Source organism: Eubalaena glacialis, chromosome 1, assembly GCF_028564815.1.
Source record: "Eubalaena glacialis isolate mEubGla1 chromosome 1, mEubGla1.1.hap2.+ XY, whole genome shotgun sequence".
Classification (NCBI taxonomy): domain Eukaryota; kingdom Metazoa; phylum Chordata; class Mammalia; order Artiodactyla; family Balaenidae; genus Eubalaena; species Eubalaena glacialis.
This window is the reverse complement of record NC_083716.1, coordinates 154,358,499-154,377,516: the sequence shown is the minus strand read 5'-3', so window position 1 is coordinate 154,377,516 and position 19,018 is coordinate 154,358,499. Positions and strand designations below refer to the sequence as shown.

General features: G+C 36.6%; 1 pseudogene; it reads right to left on the bottom strand.

Moving 5' to 3' along the window:
* Positions 1–4,512: 4,512 nt before the first annotated feature.
* LOC133103825 (small ribosomal subunit protein uS12-like) lies at positions 4,513–5,004 on the bottom strand (annotated as a pseudogene).
* Positions 5,005–19,018: the final 14,014 nt, after the last annotated feature.

Below are 19,018 nucleotides of genomic sequence, written 5' to 3'. Positions count from 1 at the left end.
AAAATGAGTGCTGATGACATGTTTATACTTCGCAGATGGATCCAGTACAGAACCATTTTTTGTAAAGAAACAATATCCACCATTTGCTAATTTTTTTTTAAACAGCTACAAAATGGTGGCACAAAAAAGTGAATATTCCCATCATACATACTCCACCTGTTCGTTGGTCTTACAAATGTCTTCCATCCTGACTGTAATCAATGACTGTTGTAGTCTTATTTTTTCTCAAATGTTATCCAAAAGAATATGAAAAAAGAAACACAATACACAAAGGCATTTGGAAGAGCAAAATGATTTGAAATTAATTTGCTACATATGAAAAAATTAGAAAATGACAAATGCTATTAAGTAACAAATGCCGATTTAATCCTGAAAAAAATGCATTTTCTTATTGGCATATTTTCTCCTTAAATGTGATATCAGAGCAATTTTTGAATGTTTTCTACTTAAAGTCTAGAACTGTCTCCCTTATTCCTTCTTTTGGTCCCACCTTGGATCCCTTAGGTATTTGAACCTCTGGAAAATGCAAACACTTAGCATAGTATAAACACCAGTTGTTGCCTTATTATTGATACATTATAGTGATAAATAGTTTATAGTTATAAATTAGGATAACCTGGAAATGCACAATATGTATAGGATATGTATTTATAAGAAGATAATCTAAAACATTTAACTACAAAAGAACATTATTAATAGCATTGTAAATCTGCTCAGTAGGAGATATCAGGATAATCAACTCAACTTATTGCCACCATCAATAATATTAACTTGCCATTTCAGGTATGAAATATTGATAAAAGTGACTCACCTCAAAGATGTAGAGACTGTAAAACAATGAAGAAGATATGGATGTGAAATATAAAAGCTAATAGTTTGATCATTTCAAATAAATTCTGAGCACATTTTCACTTGAATGAGTATGTTTTTTTAAGTGTTCCAAAAAATATATGACATACTGAAATTAATTTTTTCTTAGTTTTGGTCAGACAAATTAACTTTTCCTGATTTTTTACCTTTCTTACCATCTATATTCAGAACCTACTGAATTCCACAGCTAACCTTTAGTCAATCATGTTTTTCTTCTAAAAATTAGTTTGAGGTTAAGAATTAGAAATAGAATATGAATCCCAGCAAACAGTCAAACAGCCTGAGACTGGATAATAAAATCTTGAGAATATATATAAATCGACATGTTCTTTCAACCCTGTAGTTTCTGGCAGTGTACCAAACATAAATCTGCAGTTCTACATTCTGTGATTCTAACACCTTGTTATCATCCTGGAACTAACAAAAGCCTGTGTACTCTTCTCTAAATAAAGCAAGTTTTCATTTTTATTGCTGGATTTTTGACACATGTGAATAAGGCCAAAACATTTTATAAATTCTTAATTATTTTTTGCCTATCCATCAAAAAAACGTTTTAGTCAAAGGCTTAATGTATTCTTAGAGTTCCACAGAAAATTTTAATACTCTATCTAAATTAAACTTATTGAACGTTGGAACAGTCAAGAAAAATGAAAGTGTATCTTCCCAGTTTTAGCACTTATTACATAGTTATGTTCTAATCATCATTCAACAAATGCATAGAACATAAAGATCTATGGAAAAAATTAAAATCATTTGTTTCAATTTCTTTATTTAAAATATTAGGAAAAGGAGGTCCGAGAGGCATTATGACTATTCAAGTTCACATAACTAGAGTATTCCTGGAAATCATGTTTTATGAGGCTTGCTTTATTCTACCAAACCATTCTGTTTGCAAATTTTGTAATATTTAATTATAGTGTACTAATTTTGTTATTAGTCATTTACTCACTAAGTACTATATTAAGTAGCATATTATACAATAATACAGTGTTTAGAGAACATCACGCTTAGAGAATAAGTGAATAATAAAATACAATTAATAAAATAGATTCTCCCAATGCCTAAATTGCTGCCTGCATATAAACTCAACACCTGTTTAAGATCACTAGACTATTAGTCAATAAGTTAATTATGTGATAATACAATCTGGTCCCCACTGCCAAGCAGAAGTTATGTAAGGGTGCTACTTAACCAAAGAACAGCTTAAATATAGGGACCTTGTATGTTACTCTGGTCCCTGCCTGTCTCTTTAGCAGAGAGATCCAGGGACAGAACACTCACTGTAATCCTGATCATGCCACTTAACATTCATATACGGAAGAACCAGAGAGCTTTTCTACATCAAAGTCAATATTGATACGCAAGGTAGTCCAAAGGGCAACCTTTTAAAGCTTGAAGTTTATTATCCACTACTATCTTCCGGGTATGCTTCCAAATGGGGAGAACAGTGAATATTCCCAAGTTAAGTCATCCTTACTTCACAGAGCTGAAGCAGTTTTCCTGAGCCCCAGATTTAAATGTGAGAAAGCATGGCTATCTCACAAGCATGTTGGACTAATTCCCAAAGGGATCATGGGTATCTGAATAGTAGCTGGTGGGAATCCATGGCTTGTCACCTCTCTCCCTAATTTCTGGCAGTAGTCACAACTCTGCCAACAATTATAGGTGATATATGTGTAAGAAGAAAATATGTTTCTCTCTGCTATGAAAGGGTATACATTCATCAGACTGTCTTTAGTACAAAGAAGGGAATTCTTCCACCAATGAAAGTTAAAAGTCACAGATGTCTGCCTAATGATGATACTGAATACTTCTTAGTTCACATGTACATCTTTACAACTTAAGATATTTATCCAACACCTCCAAGCTGGCTGAGTGCTGTTAACCAAAGAACAGCTTAAATATAGGGACACTGAGTATCAGATATGGCTTTAGGCATTTTGAAGGAAGATGCCCTGGACTTTCCTAAATTTGTTCTAAGAAATGTTCTGGATGGAGTCTGTTCCCACTGTTAGCATTAGTTATGTAAAGGTGTATGTGAGTCTAATTTTTCTAACTGGGTCAGTTGGCTAGTTTATGTTTATCCATGTATTAGCTGTAGTGATTCATATATCCTAATCCTAATTAGGATTCAGACATAGTAATTGGTATATAACTAAATATGTAATAATCATGTTCTTTTCTGTTATTTATAATTATCCATTAAAATTCAGCCAATCAGAGAAATTCCCTGGTGGTCCAGAGGTTAGTACTCTGTGCTTTCACTGCTGAGGGCCCAGGTTCAATCCCTAGTTGGGGAACTAGGATCCCACAAGCTGTGGGGCATGGCAAAAAAAAAAAAAAATTCAGCCAATCGAAGTAACATAACCTGTAGGCAAGGAGAAGTTTGGTTCTCATGTAAAAAGAATTTTAAAAATATCTTTTGGGTAGAATTTTAGACATTTATACACATGTTGAAGTTCCTTTAGTTTGTACTGAATTTGTCTTACAGTATTCCCATCCAGCATATTGAATGGCAGAATATAAGACTTCTTTTTACAGTCTTGAAATCCAATAGACAAAACTTACTTTTGCTTATTACCTAGCTCCCATTGCTGACCAAGGAAAGATCGAGTTACATCTGATGTTGTTATTTTTCATTGGTGTAGCTAATTCTGCCAGTGGTAATAACACTAGGACTGCAGTAGTTTCTACTTCCACTCTTCAGGGGCTACCAGTTTTTATAGTTGCCTTAAGAAACCAACAGTAACCAGCAAAGCACAATCTCATCTTTTGCATATGCTCATCTTTCTCATTCTATGAAACTAACAACATCATGAAGGTTTCAGAAACTGTCATATAGTTGGATCCCTAACTGCATGGAAATTGGAAAAGAATTTGGAGTTCTATCAATAAAAAGTCAGGGAAAATTTGCATGGGTAAGCTCCTACCTCTACATCAAAGGACACAACAGGATTAATATGCGGGGTTTATAGAATTGATCCCAAAATGTAGTCAGTTCCTAAGGAATTCAAAATTCTAATATTTATTAAATACATTATTTTGTCAAATAGGTAGTCAGACACAGAAGACCTGCCATGGGTCCTCATTCCCCTCCAGCTAAGTTGTAAAAAAGGGCTACTAACTCTCCTACCCTTATCCAAGTGGAGAATAGATGTTGTGTGGCTTTTCTGTGGCCTCTCCTGTCGCCACAGAAAGTCATGTTTACTACATGTGACCTTTGCACTCTAACACTCCCAGACCTCTAATTATGTGCCTATTGTAACATCAGATGGAATCTTTTCACTTCCCTTTGCCTCCAAGAGTTTTAAATTAACTGGAGTCACCATATTTCATTGAGAACCATGTTATAACATTGTTCTAAACAATTTGTCTTAAATTATATACTACTAGAATTTTAATTTTTTTCAAGTAACAAATCATCTTAAAAGATGCTAAAGTCAATTGTTTAATAAAGTGGATCACTAAGAATTTGAGTTCATTGAAGTCAATTTAAACTATATTCTACAATATTCCAATTAATTCATTTAATGCATATTTACCAAGTCCTACCATGTGCAGAGCACTGTAAATCAAAATAGACATAAATTTATGGAGCCTCAGGTCTCATAGTGGAACCAGTACTTCAAAATTTTTGTTCAATTATATGTTGATATATGAAGCTTTTTTGGGTTTTTTTGGCATGTGAAAATTTATTACTACCATGTTTTCACCATCAAAACTTAGTCTTTCCTTTCTGCCTTCACAGAGGACCAAAAGAGAGAAACTGGCAACTTTGACAATGTGAACTCCATGTTGCCAAGGAGAGCATGACCTTTGCAACCAAATCCAGCAACCAGAAATCATTTTCCTCAATAAAATTTAAGCAACCATCATTGGGTAAAAAGATGATTTTTTTCTTGCCGTTCTTAATCAGCTGGACCTGAAACACTTCCTGATGGCAGCATTTGGCTGTTTGGTTTCAACTCCTACTTTTTCCAGGACAATTTCCTTTGCATGAAAAGCACCTCCGAAAGGGTTGGCCTTCAGGGTTATGCCCAAATGGGCTTTCTTGTACTGTTTATCATGACACTTCTGATCTCATCCATGGCCCCAGAGCTTCCTGGCAGTATAAAAACCATGACACTTGCTCATCCTGCTAGCACAAAAAGCCTGAACAAAAGAGCAGAAGCTTTTAAAAAGATTTTGCCTTATTTGATATAAACCAATTCTCTCATCTCTACTTCCTAACCAATTATCTCTTTAGCCACTCATATTGGTATTTGATAAAGAAATTTTAACTTCTAAGAGCCTTATATGGTGAGCTCTATAGTGTAATGGTTAAAATAATGGGCTTTGAAGATGGCAGTGTAGGAAGATCCTGAACTCACCTCTTCCCATGGACATAACGAATCTACAATTATATATGGAAAAATACCCTCTGAAAAGACTTGAAAACTAGCTGAACAGTTCCTTCACAACAAACAGTAAAAGGGCCACATGGAGATGGGTAGGAGAGGCAGAGACGAAGTCTCGCCAAAAACCCCATGCCCAGCTTGGTGACCCACAGTCAGGAGGGATCTCACAAATCTGGAGCTTCTCTCTGAGGAGCAAGGGGTTTATGCCCCACCCCAGGTACCCCAACCACTGGGACCTGCAACGGAGAGATGAGCCCCCAAAATGCCTGGATTTGAAAACCAAAGCTGTAGGAAACTGAGATATTTCTCCTAAAGGGCTTGCTCTGGGGACCAGCACAAAAGCAAGTTTGAAAAGCACCTACAATATACGTGAAGGAGATTCATTTGATAATCCTAAAGTATCTTCTAGGGGAGCAGGGCCCTGTTGGGACTCTCTCTCTGGGGATGGAGGAGCTGGTAGGTACCATTTTTGTACCTTGAGTAGCGCCAGCAGACACATCCTGACCCTGTGCTCTCTAGCAGCCCTGCAAAAGCTAGCAGGTATGCCCTGGTCCTATGATCTCCCACTAGCTTGCTAAAGCTGGCAGGCACACACAGTTCACACAAGAGATGCTCCTTGATCATCTAGCTTTGGTGGCCAGGGGGGATTGCATTCCTGGGTCCCACGGGACACTCTCTGTAACAATCAGAGAAGACAGTTCTTGGCAGGCGACCACCCCCAGGGCACTGCACAGAGAGCAGACTGAAACACACCCCCATCCCTTCTGTGAAAAGGGCTTATTTACTTGTCCTGGAGCTTCAGCCTGGGGCGCAGGCTTCAGATTTGCCACGCATCTAGAGGCCACAGAGGTGCACTCAGGAAATGTAGGCTGGGGAACACCATCTTTGTACCTTCCCTCAGCCTCACTACAGCTTGCTGGTACCTCCCAGAAAAGAGCTTATATACTCATCTGAAGCCCTAATTTTTTTAAGTGTTGCCCAGGGAACACCTGATCACATGGACTAGAGGCCAGAAGGATTTACGATTGTTGTCCCACAGGAGTGCATATATTAGCATACTTTAAATGCTACTGCCTGGCAGTCTGGCTTCCAATCAGCCTGCAACTAGGTGCTGACTGGGATTCCTCTTTTTGGAACACTGACAGGTCTTGGCACACCTTCAACAACTGGGACCTATCAAAAACAAATCAGGCTACTTAGACAATCACAAAGGTTCAAAAGGCAACCAAGAGCTAGGGCAAGGTTGAAAGATAAGTTTCATCTCCTCCACAAGGCCACTCCTTCAAGACTGGGAGAGATACCTGTTTTAACTAATATATAGAAACAAACCAGAGTCAACCAAAATGAGGAAACAGAGGAATATTTTCCAAATGAAAGAACAAGATAAAACCTAAGGAAAAAACCTTAATGAAATGGAGATAAGTAATTTACATATTAAAGAGTATACAGTAATGGTCATAAAAAGGCTCATGAAACTTGGAAGAATGGATGAACACAGTAAGAACTTCAACAAAGATACAGAAAGTACCAAATAGAACTCACAGAGCTGAAGAGTATAATAACTAACCTGAAAAATACACTAGAGAGATTCAACAGCAGACTAGATGAAGCAACAGAAAGAATCAGTGACCTAGAACACAAGGCAGTGGAACTCACCCAACAGAGGAACAAAAAGAAAAAAAGAATTTTACAAAGTGAAGATATCTTAAGAGACCTATGGGACAAAATCAAGTGAAATAACATTTGTGTTATAAGAGTTCCAGAAGAAGAGAGGAAAAGGGGCAGAAAACTTTGAAGAAATAATGACTGAAAACATCCCTAACCTAGGTAGGAAAACTGACATCCAGATCCAGGAAGCCAAGAAAATTCTAAAAAAAGACAAACCTAAAAAGATCCATACCAAGACACATTACAATTAAAATGTCAAAAGTTAAATATAAGAAGAGAAACTTAAAAGCAACAAGAGAAAAAAAATGTTACATATAAGGGAATCACCATAAGACTATCACAAGATTTTTCAGCAGAAACTCTGCAGGCCAGAAGGGAGTGACATGATATATTCAAAATACTGAAAGGGAATAAACTCCAACCAGGAACACTCTACATGGCAAGTTATCATGCAGAATTGAAGAAGAGATAAAGAGTTTTCCAGACAAGCAAAAGCTAAAGGAGTTCATCACCACTAAACTGGCCTTATAAGAAATGCTAAAGGGACTTCTTTAAGCTGAAAATAGAGGGCATTAATTATTAACATGAAAACATATGAAAGTGTAAATCTCACTAGCAAAGGTAAACATATCATAAAGGTAGTAGATTAAGCACTTACAAAGCTAGTATGGAGGTTAAAAACAAAAGGATTAAAAATAGCTATAACTACAATAATCAGTTAAGGGATACACAAAATAAAAAGATGTAAAATGTAACATCAAAAACATAAAACGTGGAGGGGGTTGGTAAAAGTGTAGAGTTTTAGAATTCGTTCAAACTTAAGTTGCTACCAACTTAAAAGAGACTGTTATATACATAAGCAGTTATATGTGAACCTCGTGGTAACCACAAAGCAGAAAACTAAAGTAGATACACAATAGATATTAAGAAAAATATCTAAGCATAACACTAAAGAAAGTCATCAAACCACAAGGGAAAATAGCAAGAGAAGAAGAAAGGAATAGAGAGGAAATACAAAACAGCCAGAACACAATTAACAAAATGTAACAATAAGTACATACCTATCAATAATCACTTTAAATGCAAATGGACTAAATTCTCCATTCAAAAGACACAGAGTGGCTGAATGGATTTTTTTTAAAAAAGACCCATCTATATGCTACCTACAAGAGACTCATTTCAGATATAAGAACACAGACTGAAAGTGAAGAAAAGGACAAAGATTTTCCATGTAAATGGAAACCAAAAGAAAGCTGCAGTAGCTATACTTAGATAAAATAGATCTTAAAACAAAGTCTGTAATAAATGACAAAGAAGGGCATTACATAATGATAAAAGGTTCAATTCAACAAGAGGATATAACAATTGCAAATATTTATTCACCCAACACAGGAGCACCTAAATATATAAAGCAAATATTAAGAGACCTAAAGGGAGAAATTGACAGGAATACAATAATAGCAGAGGACTTTAATATGCTACTTAAATCAATGAATTGATCATCCAAATAAAAAATCAATAAGGAAATATCAGCCTTAAACAACACATTAGACCAGACAGGCTTGACAGATATACACAGAAATAGATATATGCAGAACATTCCATCCAAAAGCAGCAGAATACACATTCTTCTCAAATGCACATGGAACATTCTCCAGGGTAGATCATATGTTAGGCCACAAAACAAGTCTCAATAAGTTCAAGAAGATTAAAAACACATCAAGCATCTTTTCTGACCACAATGATATAAAACTAGAAATCAATTACAAGAAGAAAACTGGAAAAAATCACAAATATGTGGAGATTAAATAACAGGCTACCAAAAAACCAATGGGTCAATGAAGAAATTGAGAATTTTTTTTAAAATACTTGAGACAAATGAAAATGGAAATACAACTTACCAAATTCTATGGGATGCAGCAAAAGCAGTTCTAAGAGGAAAGTTCATAGCAATACAGTCCTACCTCAAAAAACAAAAAACAAAAATCTCAAATAAACAATCTAATTTTCCACCTAAAGGAACTAGAAATAAAAGAATAAACAAAGCACAAATTTAGTAGAAGGAAGGAAAAACAAACTCAGAGCAGAAATAAATGAGATAGTGACTAAAAAGACAATAGAAATGATCTTTGAAAAGGTAAACAAAATTGGCAAAACTCTAGCTAAACTCACCAAGAAAAAAGAGAGAGGGCTCAAATAAATAAAATCAGAAAAGACGAGAAATTACAACTGGTATCACAGAAATACAAAGGGTCACAAGAGACTACTATGAACAATTATACACCAACAAACTGGACCACCTAGAAAAAAAGGAATAAATTCCTAGAATATTCCAAAACTGAATGAGGAAGAAATAGAATACCTGAATAGACCAATTTCTAGTAAGGAGGTTGAATCAGTAATTAAAAACCTCCCAAAAAACAAAAGTCCAGGACCAGATGCCTTCACTGGTGAATTCTACCAAGCACTTAAAAATTTAATACATATCCTTCTCAAACTCTTCCAAAAAATTGAAGAGTAGGGAACACTTCCAAACTCATTTTATGAAGCTATCATTGCCCTGACATAAAAACCAGACAAAAACACCACAAAAAAAAGGGGGAAAAAAAGAAAATTAAAGGCCAATATCCCTGATGAACATAGATGCAGAAATCCTCAACAAAATATTAGCAAACCAATTTCAACAATACACTAAATGGATCATACACCATGATCAAGTGGGATTTATTCCAGGATGCAAGGATGGCTCAATATTAGCAAATCAATCAAAGTGATACACCATATTAAGAAAATGAAGGATAAAAATTATATGACCATCTCAATAGATGCAGAAAAAAGCATTCAGCAATATTCAACATCCATTTATGATAAAAAAAACTCTCAATAAAGTAGGTATAAAGGGAATATACCTCAACATAATAAAGGTCATATATGACAGGCCCACAGCTAACATCATACTCAATGGTGAAAAGCTGAAAGCCTACCCTCTAAGATCAGGAACAAGACGAAGATGCCCACTCTTGCCACTTTTATTCAACATAGTATCGGAAGTCCTAGCCAGAGCAATTTGGCAAGAAAAAGAAATTAAAGATGTCCAAACTGGAAAGGAGGAAGTAAAACTGTCACTATTTGCACACGCCATAATTTTATAGATAGAAAACCCTAAAGATTTCACCAAAAAAGTGTTAGAGCAAATAAAACAAATTCAGCAAAGTTTTAGGGCACAAAATCAACATACAAAAATCTGTTGCATTTCTATACACTAACAAGAAACTATTGGAACAAGAGGTTAAGAAAACAATTCCATTTACAACTGCATCAAAAAGAATAAAATACCTAGGAACAAATTTAACCAAGGAGGTGAAAAACTTATGCAGTAAAAACTACAAGAAATTGATGAAAGAAACTGAAAAACACACAAATACATGAAAAGATATTTTATGCTCATGGATTAGAACAATTAATACTGTTAAAATGTCAATATTACCCAAAGCGATCTACAAATTAAATGAAATCCCTGTCATAATTCCAACAGCAATTTTCACAGAAATGGAACAAACAATCCTAAAATTTCTATGAAACCACAAAAGACCCTGAATAGCCAAAGTAATCTTGGCAAAGAATAAAGCTGGAGGCATCATGGTCCCTGATTTTGAACTATATTACAAAGCTACAGTAATCAAAACAGTATCGTGTTGTCATAAAAACATACACATAGATAAATGGAACAGAATAGAGAGCACAGAAATAAATCCAAACATATATAGTCAATGAATTTTTGACAAAGAGGGCAGGAATATACAATAGGGAAAGGATAGTCCTTTAATAAATGGTGTTGGGAAAACTGGATAGCCACATGCAAAAGAATAAAACTAAACTACTGTTTTACATCATACACAAAAATTAACTCTAAATGAAGACTTGAATGCAAAAACTGAAACCACAAAATCTCTAGAAGAAAAAAAAGATGGTAGGCTCTTTGACATAGGTCTTAGCAGTGTTTTTTGGATATGACTCCAAAAGCATAAGGCACAAAAGCAAAAATGAACAAGTGGGACATATCAAACTAAAAAGATTTTGCACAGCAAAGAAAATTATCAACAAAACAAAAAGGCAACCTACTGAAATGAGAGAAAATATTTGCAAATCATACCTGATAAAGGGTTAATATCAAAATGTATAAAGGACTCATACAACTCAATAGCAAAAAAAAAATCCAATTAAAAAACGGTCAGAAAATCTGAATAGAAATTTTCCCAAAGAAGACATTCAGATGGCCAACAGACACATGAAAATATGTTTAACATGGCTAATCATCAAGGAAATGCAAATTAAAACCACAATGAGATATCACCTCACACCTATTAGAATGACTATTCTCAAAAAGAAAAGAAATAACACATGTTGGCAAGGATGTGGAGAAAAGGAGACCCTTGTGCACTGTTGTGGGAAAATAAATTGGTACAGCCATTATGAAAACAGTATGAGCATTCCTCAAAAAATTAAAAATAGAATTATGACACAATACAACAATTCCCCTTCTGGGTATTTATCCAAAGAATACAAAAACACTAATTGGAAAAGATATAAGCACCCCTATAGTCACTGCATCATTACTTAAAGTAGACAAGGTATATTCACTCACTGCAGCTTTATTTACAATAGCCAAGATATGGAAACAACCTAAGAATCCTTCAAAGGATGAATGGATAAAGAAGATGTGGGATACACACACACAGACACACAGACACAGACACACACACACACACACACACACACACTGGAATACTACTCTGCCATAAAAAAAGAATGAAATCTTGCCATTGCAGTAATGTGAATGGACCTTGAGGGCATTATACTAAGTGAAATAAGTCAACAGAGAAAGACAAATACTGTATGATCTCACTTTTATGTGGAATATAAAATACAAAACAAATGAACAAACAAAACAAAACCCGAAGATATGGAAAACAGTAGAGACTACCAGGTGGGAGGGTTGTTGGAGGTGGGAAAACTGGGTGAAGGAAGTTGGGAGATACAGACTTCCAGTTGCGAAATGAATAAGTCATGGAGATGTGGTGTGTACCATGGTGACTAGAGTCAATGGTATTGTACTGCATATTCAAAGGTTCCTGAGAGAGTAGATCTTGAAAATTCTCATCATAAAAAAAACTTTTTGTAACTTTATATGGTGACTGATAGTGACTAGATTTTTTGTGGTGATCATTTCCCTGAAATGATCTAATGAAATGAAACCAATAGAATGTTGTAAGTAAATTAAACCTCAATTAAAAGAAAAAAGGGGAGTTCCCTGGTGATTCAGTGGTTAGGACTCGGTGCTTTCACTGCCGAGGGCCCGGGTTCAATCCCTGGTCAGGGAACTAAGATCCCACAAGCCGCATGGCGTGGCCAAAAAAAAAAAAGAATGGGCTTTGAAGTCAGATAGATCAGAACACAACGCTTATTCTACCACTTCCTAGCTTCTTTGTGGTCTTGAAAGAAATCCCTTCATTTTTTTCCGCACCTCAGTTTCTTCATTTGTAAAATACAAATACTGATTCCTTCTCGGTAACATGCTGAGGACTAAATGAAACAGTAGTCAAGAACCCCTTAGCATATACCCACACATGTAGTGGGTGTTTGATAAAAAGTGGTTTTTATTGTAAAGGAGAGTTCTGGTGAGTTAAATGTGCATGTGTGCTTGGTAACCAATAGGGCAGTTTTTGAGGTAGGTACAGTGGCAGAACTCTCTTCCTCTGAAAATGAGAAAAGGAAGCCTTGATGTAACCTAAGGAAGCAAAATATCTGAACCTAGAGCAAGGAGAGAACTGTGGTCGCCGGGAGGAAAGGAGCATCAGAGATGTCTTAGCTAGAGTTCTTCTGAAAGCAGACCTTGAGACAAGGAATGGATGCATATTGGTTATCCCTAGAAATGATAAGGAAATGGAGAGGATGAAGCAGGGTTGAGGGAAAAGCCAAATAATGTGCCATGAGGGGATATAAGATCCCTGCTATTGAAGATGGAACCTCTGAGAAGCATGCTGAGTGCCTCTCAGAATTGCCTGTCTAAAAGATAGGAAGCTGGAACTTTTTTCCGCAGATTTCTGCCTCCCATCGGCTGTGAGCTGCCCTTGAGGGTGTTAACTCCCCCACGTTTCCATGCTAAGCTTGAGGAAGCATCCAGCACGCTTCTGCAGTTCTGGAGAAGGCTCTGAGGCAGAAACTGGAAAGACTCAAAAAATGTTCTGGAGGCCTGGGCTTGTGAGGAGCTGTCCACTGAAGCTATAATTGAAATTAGAAGGGGCCTTAGGAGGATAGGAAACAGGGCTCCAAACTTTTCTGCTACAAATAGTCTTTCTGACAGACCATAAAAAGCATCAAGACAGTGAGAAATTGTTATGGACTGAACGTTTGTGTCCCCCCAAAATTCGTATGCTGAAATCCTAACCCCCGATGTGAGGATATTAGGAGGTAGAACTTTTGGGAGGTGATTGTATTCTGAGGGTGGCATCCTCATGAATGGGATTATTAGTGCCTTTATTAGGGACTGAAGAGACCAGAATTCTCCACCTTCTAAAATGCAAAGACACAGGAAGAAGATGGCCCCTTGCCAGCCTGCAAGAGGGCTGTCACCAAAACCTGGCAATGCTGGCGCTCTGATCTCAGACCCCCAGCCTCCAGAACTGTGAGAAATAAATGTCTGTTGTTTATAAACCACACAGTCTACGGAAGTTTGTCACAGCAGCCTGAACTATGACAGAAATGATACCAGCAAAAATAAATGCTAGCCCCCAAAGATAAATCAGATATCTCATTTTCTGGAAGTTTTAGCTTAGTTTTTTAAATTTATTATTAATTTTTATTGGAATATAGCTACTTTACAATGTTGTGTTAGTTTCTTGCTGTACAGCAGAGTGAATCAGTTATACATATACATATATCCATGCTTTTTTAGATTTCCTTCCCGTTTAGGTCACCACAGAGCACTGAGTAAAGTTCCCGCCTGGCTATTTTCATGGCAACTAGGTCACGGTGAACAAAGTTAAATGAAATAATATAAAAGAGCATTGAATCTTTCCCTTCCCAGAAGATCCTACCAGGATCAGAATTACAAGAGTTCCAAACTTGGTCATACGTACATATTTACATACATATGTGTCACCCGGAAATAAAAATAGAGGATAATAAAATAAAGCCTAACCTTTTTTTTTTCCTTTGTCCTTGGTCTAGTTTCACTTGCTCATAGGCGGCTGTGCGCTGAGGCCTCGCGCCCGGCCCTTCAGGCCAGAGTTCCTAGAGCAAAATGGCTGCACTGGATGCCTCAGCTCAAGACCGTGCGCAGGCGCGGAGCCCGACACTCAATTCAAGATGGCGGCAGAGGGCCGTGTGCAGAGACGCTGCGCCCGGCACTGCCATCTGGAGCGTGAGCAACACAGCTGCGCGCCCCGGGAGAACTCAACCCCCTCCCCTCCCACTGACGAGAACCCTGTAAAGCAGCCCCACCCACTACCTGATAGGGAAAGCGTGTGCTCTAGAGCGGGAGCTCATGCCTCTCCGTTCTCTGATCCAAGAATAAAGCTTTCCTTTGCTTCTGCGCCGAACTTAGTCTCATTCTATTGGCTCGTTTGACACCAGGCAGAAGGATCTAGATGGGCACCAACTTGGGAGGGTCAGTAACATAAGTACGTGTATATGCAGTCACAATCCTACCACAAAAGATGTGGCTTTGCAAAAATACTATGTCCCCACTGCATCATTCAGTTCTCTGTAGAGCTGATCAATGTAGGTAAGCCAGACTCCTCAGCCACCTTCTCTGAAGCCTCCATCATATTAGTCAGGCAGAAATGACTATATGCTTGAAATGACAAGTTACAGCTTGCCCTAGGAAAATGACAGGGGATATTAAACTCAGCATTGATGAGTTTAAAAGTCCTTTGGTTTCTATTTAAAGGGGCAAGTTTGTTGGCCTATTCTGATAGTGAAAGGTAAAATGATTTATAAATGACATTTTATATTTTATAAATAATTAAATTGTCCATTCAATGCATGGTTGCAATGTCTGTCTAATCAGAGTGCCACCTAGGGTTGCCAGATAAAATGCAAATAGTGATGGGACCTATTTATACTGAAAAATTATTCATTGTTCATCAGAAATTCAAATTTAACTAGTAATTCTTTAATTTTATTTGCCAAACCTGGTAACTCTATTGCCACCTTCAAACAAGTACAAGGAAAGAGCTGCTCCTTTAAACAAGGCAGTAAATGTTCTGGAACGTTATGCTAAAGGTTCTAGGACTTTTCAGTGGCAGCATTTTCTTTTTTGCTTTTTTTTTTTTAACATCTTTATTGGAGTATAATTGCTTTACAATGGTGTGTTAGTTTCTGCTTTATAACAAAGTGAATCAGCTATACATATACACATATCCCTATATCTCCTCCCTCTTGCATCACCCCCCCACCCTCCCTATCCCACCCCCTCTAGGTGGTCACAAAGTACTGAGCTGATCTCCCTGTGCTATGCGGCTGCTTCCCACTAGCTAGCTATTTTACGTTTGGTAGTATATATAAGTCCATGACACTCTCTGGCTTCGTCCCAGTTTACCCTTCCCCCTCCCCGTGTCCTCAAGTACATTCTCTACATCAGTGGCATTTTGATAAATTGACATGTGTATTAACTCAAACAATTTACACATTGTTTCCTTGGGTACATTTCCAAAAACTTTTCAAAGCATTTCAATAATTTATTTTGTCAGAACATGGCAATTTGTATATTGAAAAAAACACCATGTTGGTGTTAGGAAAACTCATTTCAAATAGTTCCAAATGAGCTCTCAAAGACTCCTATTTACTTGTTAAGAGTCAAATATGCATACTCTAAAATGTTTTCTTTGGATTCACCTAAATATTCTCTCATAAATAAAATTTAAATCAACTTGTAATTCAGCAGTTCTGCGGAATTCTTTGATGAAGAGAAACACCCAAGAACCACATGCAGAGTCACTTCATTTTAGTTGCAAGATTCTTGTTCCAGCTCATCTTCCAAAACAATTTCAGTCAAGTAGAAATGTTCTGACAGTCCCCCTTTAGAATGGCAAATAATCCCTGCCTTTTCATTCATTCACTCATTACCTCTCTAAAAAGAAAATGTGCAGTTACCAGAATTTTATACAATTAGTGCTCCAAGAGTGTTTTAAATGCAAACCTATAAGAGGAAAGTAAAAACAAATCAATGTTAATTGTGACTGGCTGGAACAAAATACTTACATCAATATAGGGATGGCTCATCTGCTCATCATTTACCCATTACCTGGGAGATGAACACCTCCTGCTGTGCCTGATTTTTGATACAAATTTACCATTGCCTGCCTTCTCCAGACACATGCTAAGGAAACCCAGCCCTTCTCTGACTCCCTCTCTCATTATCCTTTTTGTACTTAATAACCTATGCACTTACTCACTTTTTATTTTTGTCTTGCTATGTGTTCTTCTTTGCAAGGGGAGCCATGCACACAGGAAAACTAGAGAGTTGAAAAACTTTACAAAAAAGCTCAGGGTCTTCCTTGCAAAGCAGACAGGAGACCCCACATCTGCCTCTGAATTACTGACTTCTTTCAACCTGTCTCCACATTGACTATTGTGATTTTCATAAACTCCAAAAAGTATAATGTGACTCCTTTTGTAAGACATCTCTTGGGGAAAAAAAAAAAAAATGTGTTGTTGTTAAGGTATTGGACTAAATGAAGAGAAATAAAGCCCTCTTATTTGAAAGTAGTGAACGTCTTTAATGGAAGGGCAGCCTTAAAACTCAACGTACAGTGTCCAGAACAGCAGTTGGCTGCTGGAAGCTCTGGCTTTTGAAGGACATGCATGTTCCTATCTCTCATCAATAAAGGCTAATGTTTTAGAATAAAGACAAACTCATTCCTAACCCTCTTCTGCCTTTCTGCAAATGCCCTTCACCATAGCCGAGTATCCAAAAAATGGAATATAAAATGTATCTGCCATTGAAAGTTAATATGTATCTGAATTAAATACACACACCTAATTTAAATGTCTGGATAGGATGCTTATGTTGATAGATTAACTTTTTTCTTCAGACAATTATCCAAATGAAAATCTTACAACTATATGTTATTATTTTTTATTATTAATGATTTCCAGTGGGTGAGGGGAGACAAAAAAGCTTTTGAAGTAACTAATTTTTAAAATTCTATTTGACAATTAAATGGATCACCATATCTTTACCGGCAACTTTTTTTTTTTTTAGCTTTCTAGGTATTTTTGTTTACTTGTTTATATGGATTACCTAATAGAAAAGTATAGAGATGACCACATGTGGATAGCAAATCATGGACTGAAACTACATTATTTTTTAGCCAAATACACCCAAATAGGCTAAATATGTGAAGGTTAGAAATACAGTTCCTACTTTAAAATTGGAGTGTAAATAAAAATGGAAAAACCTAGGAGCACACTGATACAGTACGGGGAAAATAGCGCAAAGGATGACTAGAGGAAAATTGTGATGGTGTACAAAAGGGAAAAGAATAAGATACAACTGATAGCCAGCTTTAGCCTTTCAAATGACTGTTTGCGCGTGTTCCCCCTACCACTTCCTCAATGCATCCTTTTATTATTTTTTTAGGAAAGAACATTCATGACCAATAACAATGTTATAATGATACTAAGTGTAGGATTTAAGATATGTTTTTTAAAAAGCACCTTTAACCAACATTAAAAAGTCACGGGAGGGGGGGGTAGTTACCTAGCTCTACGTTTTATTTAGTGACTGTTCCACTTTTTCACTCACTGCCTGCAAATCAGCATTTTTAGTGGACAAAGGGCTCAGCAGCGGCCTTATGATTGCTTCTTTTCAAATGGTAATGGCTATCCTAACTCCTCTGCCAGGTTTTTCTTACCAGAGCACAAATTGCAGTTTACAAGGCTCTGAAGGGAAAAAAAATCTTAGCTGAATATCTTTTTTTTTTTTTTTTATTCGACAAACTGACATGTAAATTACCCTTTAAGTGCTCCACTCTAGGGCTCTGATCATCTCCTAATTGTCACAGTCAATTGTAGCCAACAGTCTCTTCAATCCCAAGCGCTTTGACAACAAGCACAAGGATCAAAGCAGAATCAGCTCCCTTCAATATCCCTCTGTTTAGGAGGCTACAAAATGCCTGAAAAAGAAAGGTGTAAGGGCATTGCTGTGGAGGAAACTGAGAGTAGCAAGTATTAACAATAGTCATTTTCTCCATCTCTACAATTATGCTGTAAAAGCTGCCGTGATCCTTAATCACGTGTGTAGAACAAATATGTAAACCTCCCGGGCAATTAATATGCTGCTCTTAAGATGATACTAATATTCGAGCTTTACAAACAACACCGTCTCTGTGGCTTAGAAAAGCTATGACACAGATATGGGAGAGCAATCATTTCACAGCAGCTGCAGCACAAAAAACTATTATCAAACATATTCTATATTTGAGCATAAATTCCAAAGCATAGTTCTTATTAACTCAGTTTGGTGTCAGGATTCACAGCTCCCCCAAACTAAATAGCCCATTGAAAATTCTAGAGTTTCTTTTAATTAACCTAGAAATATCCAATTGAAAATGTGCCCCCAAATAAATAAAAAATGTGACATAAAAACTAATTTCAGAAGAATACTGTTTCCCTTAGTAGGGGTAAATCTGTCTTATTGCTTTACTGGGAACAAACTAATTAAAAGTCATTACATGATCTACAAACATGAGTTCTAAATAAGATGTACTTACCAGGATCATCACTTAACAAAATATGACAATTCTTTCTAACTAGTTATCATACATCACTAACTTTCTTAAAAGATTATTAATGCTTTTCTCAAAAGATAAAAAAATTCATCCTATCAACTATAACAATATAAATAATTTCATGGAAAGAGAAACTCTAATAATAAAATAATAAATCTGTATAAAATAACCACTTTAAAAATAACCTGAAGGTTGTCAGGAAAAAACGACTAATCGAAAGAAATCAAAGGTGCATGTGTAGAGGGAGTCCTCTACAGCTTGTCTCGTTGTACCCAGGCATTACACACA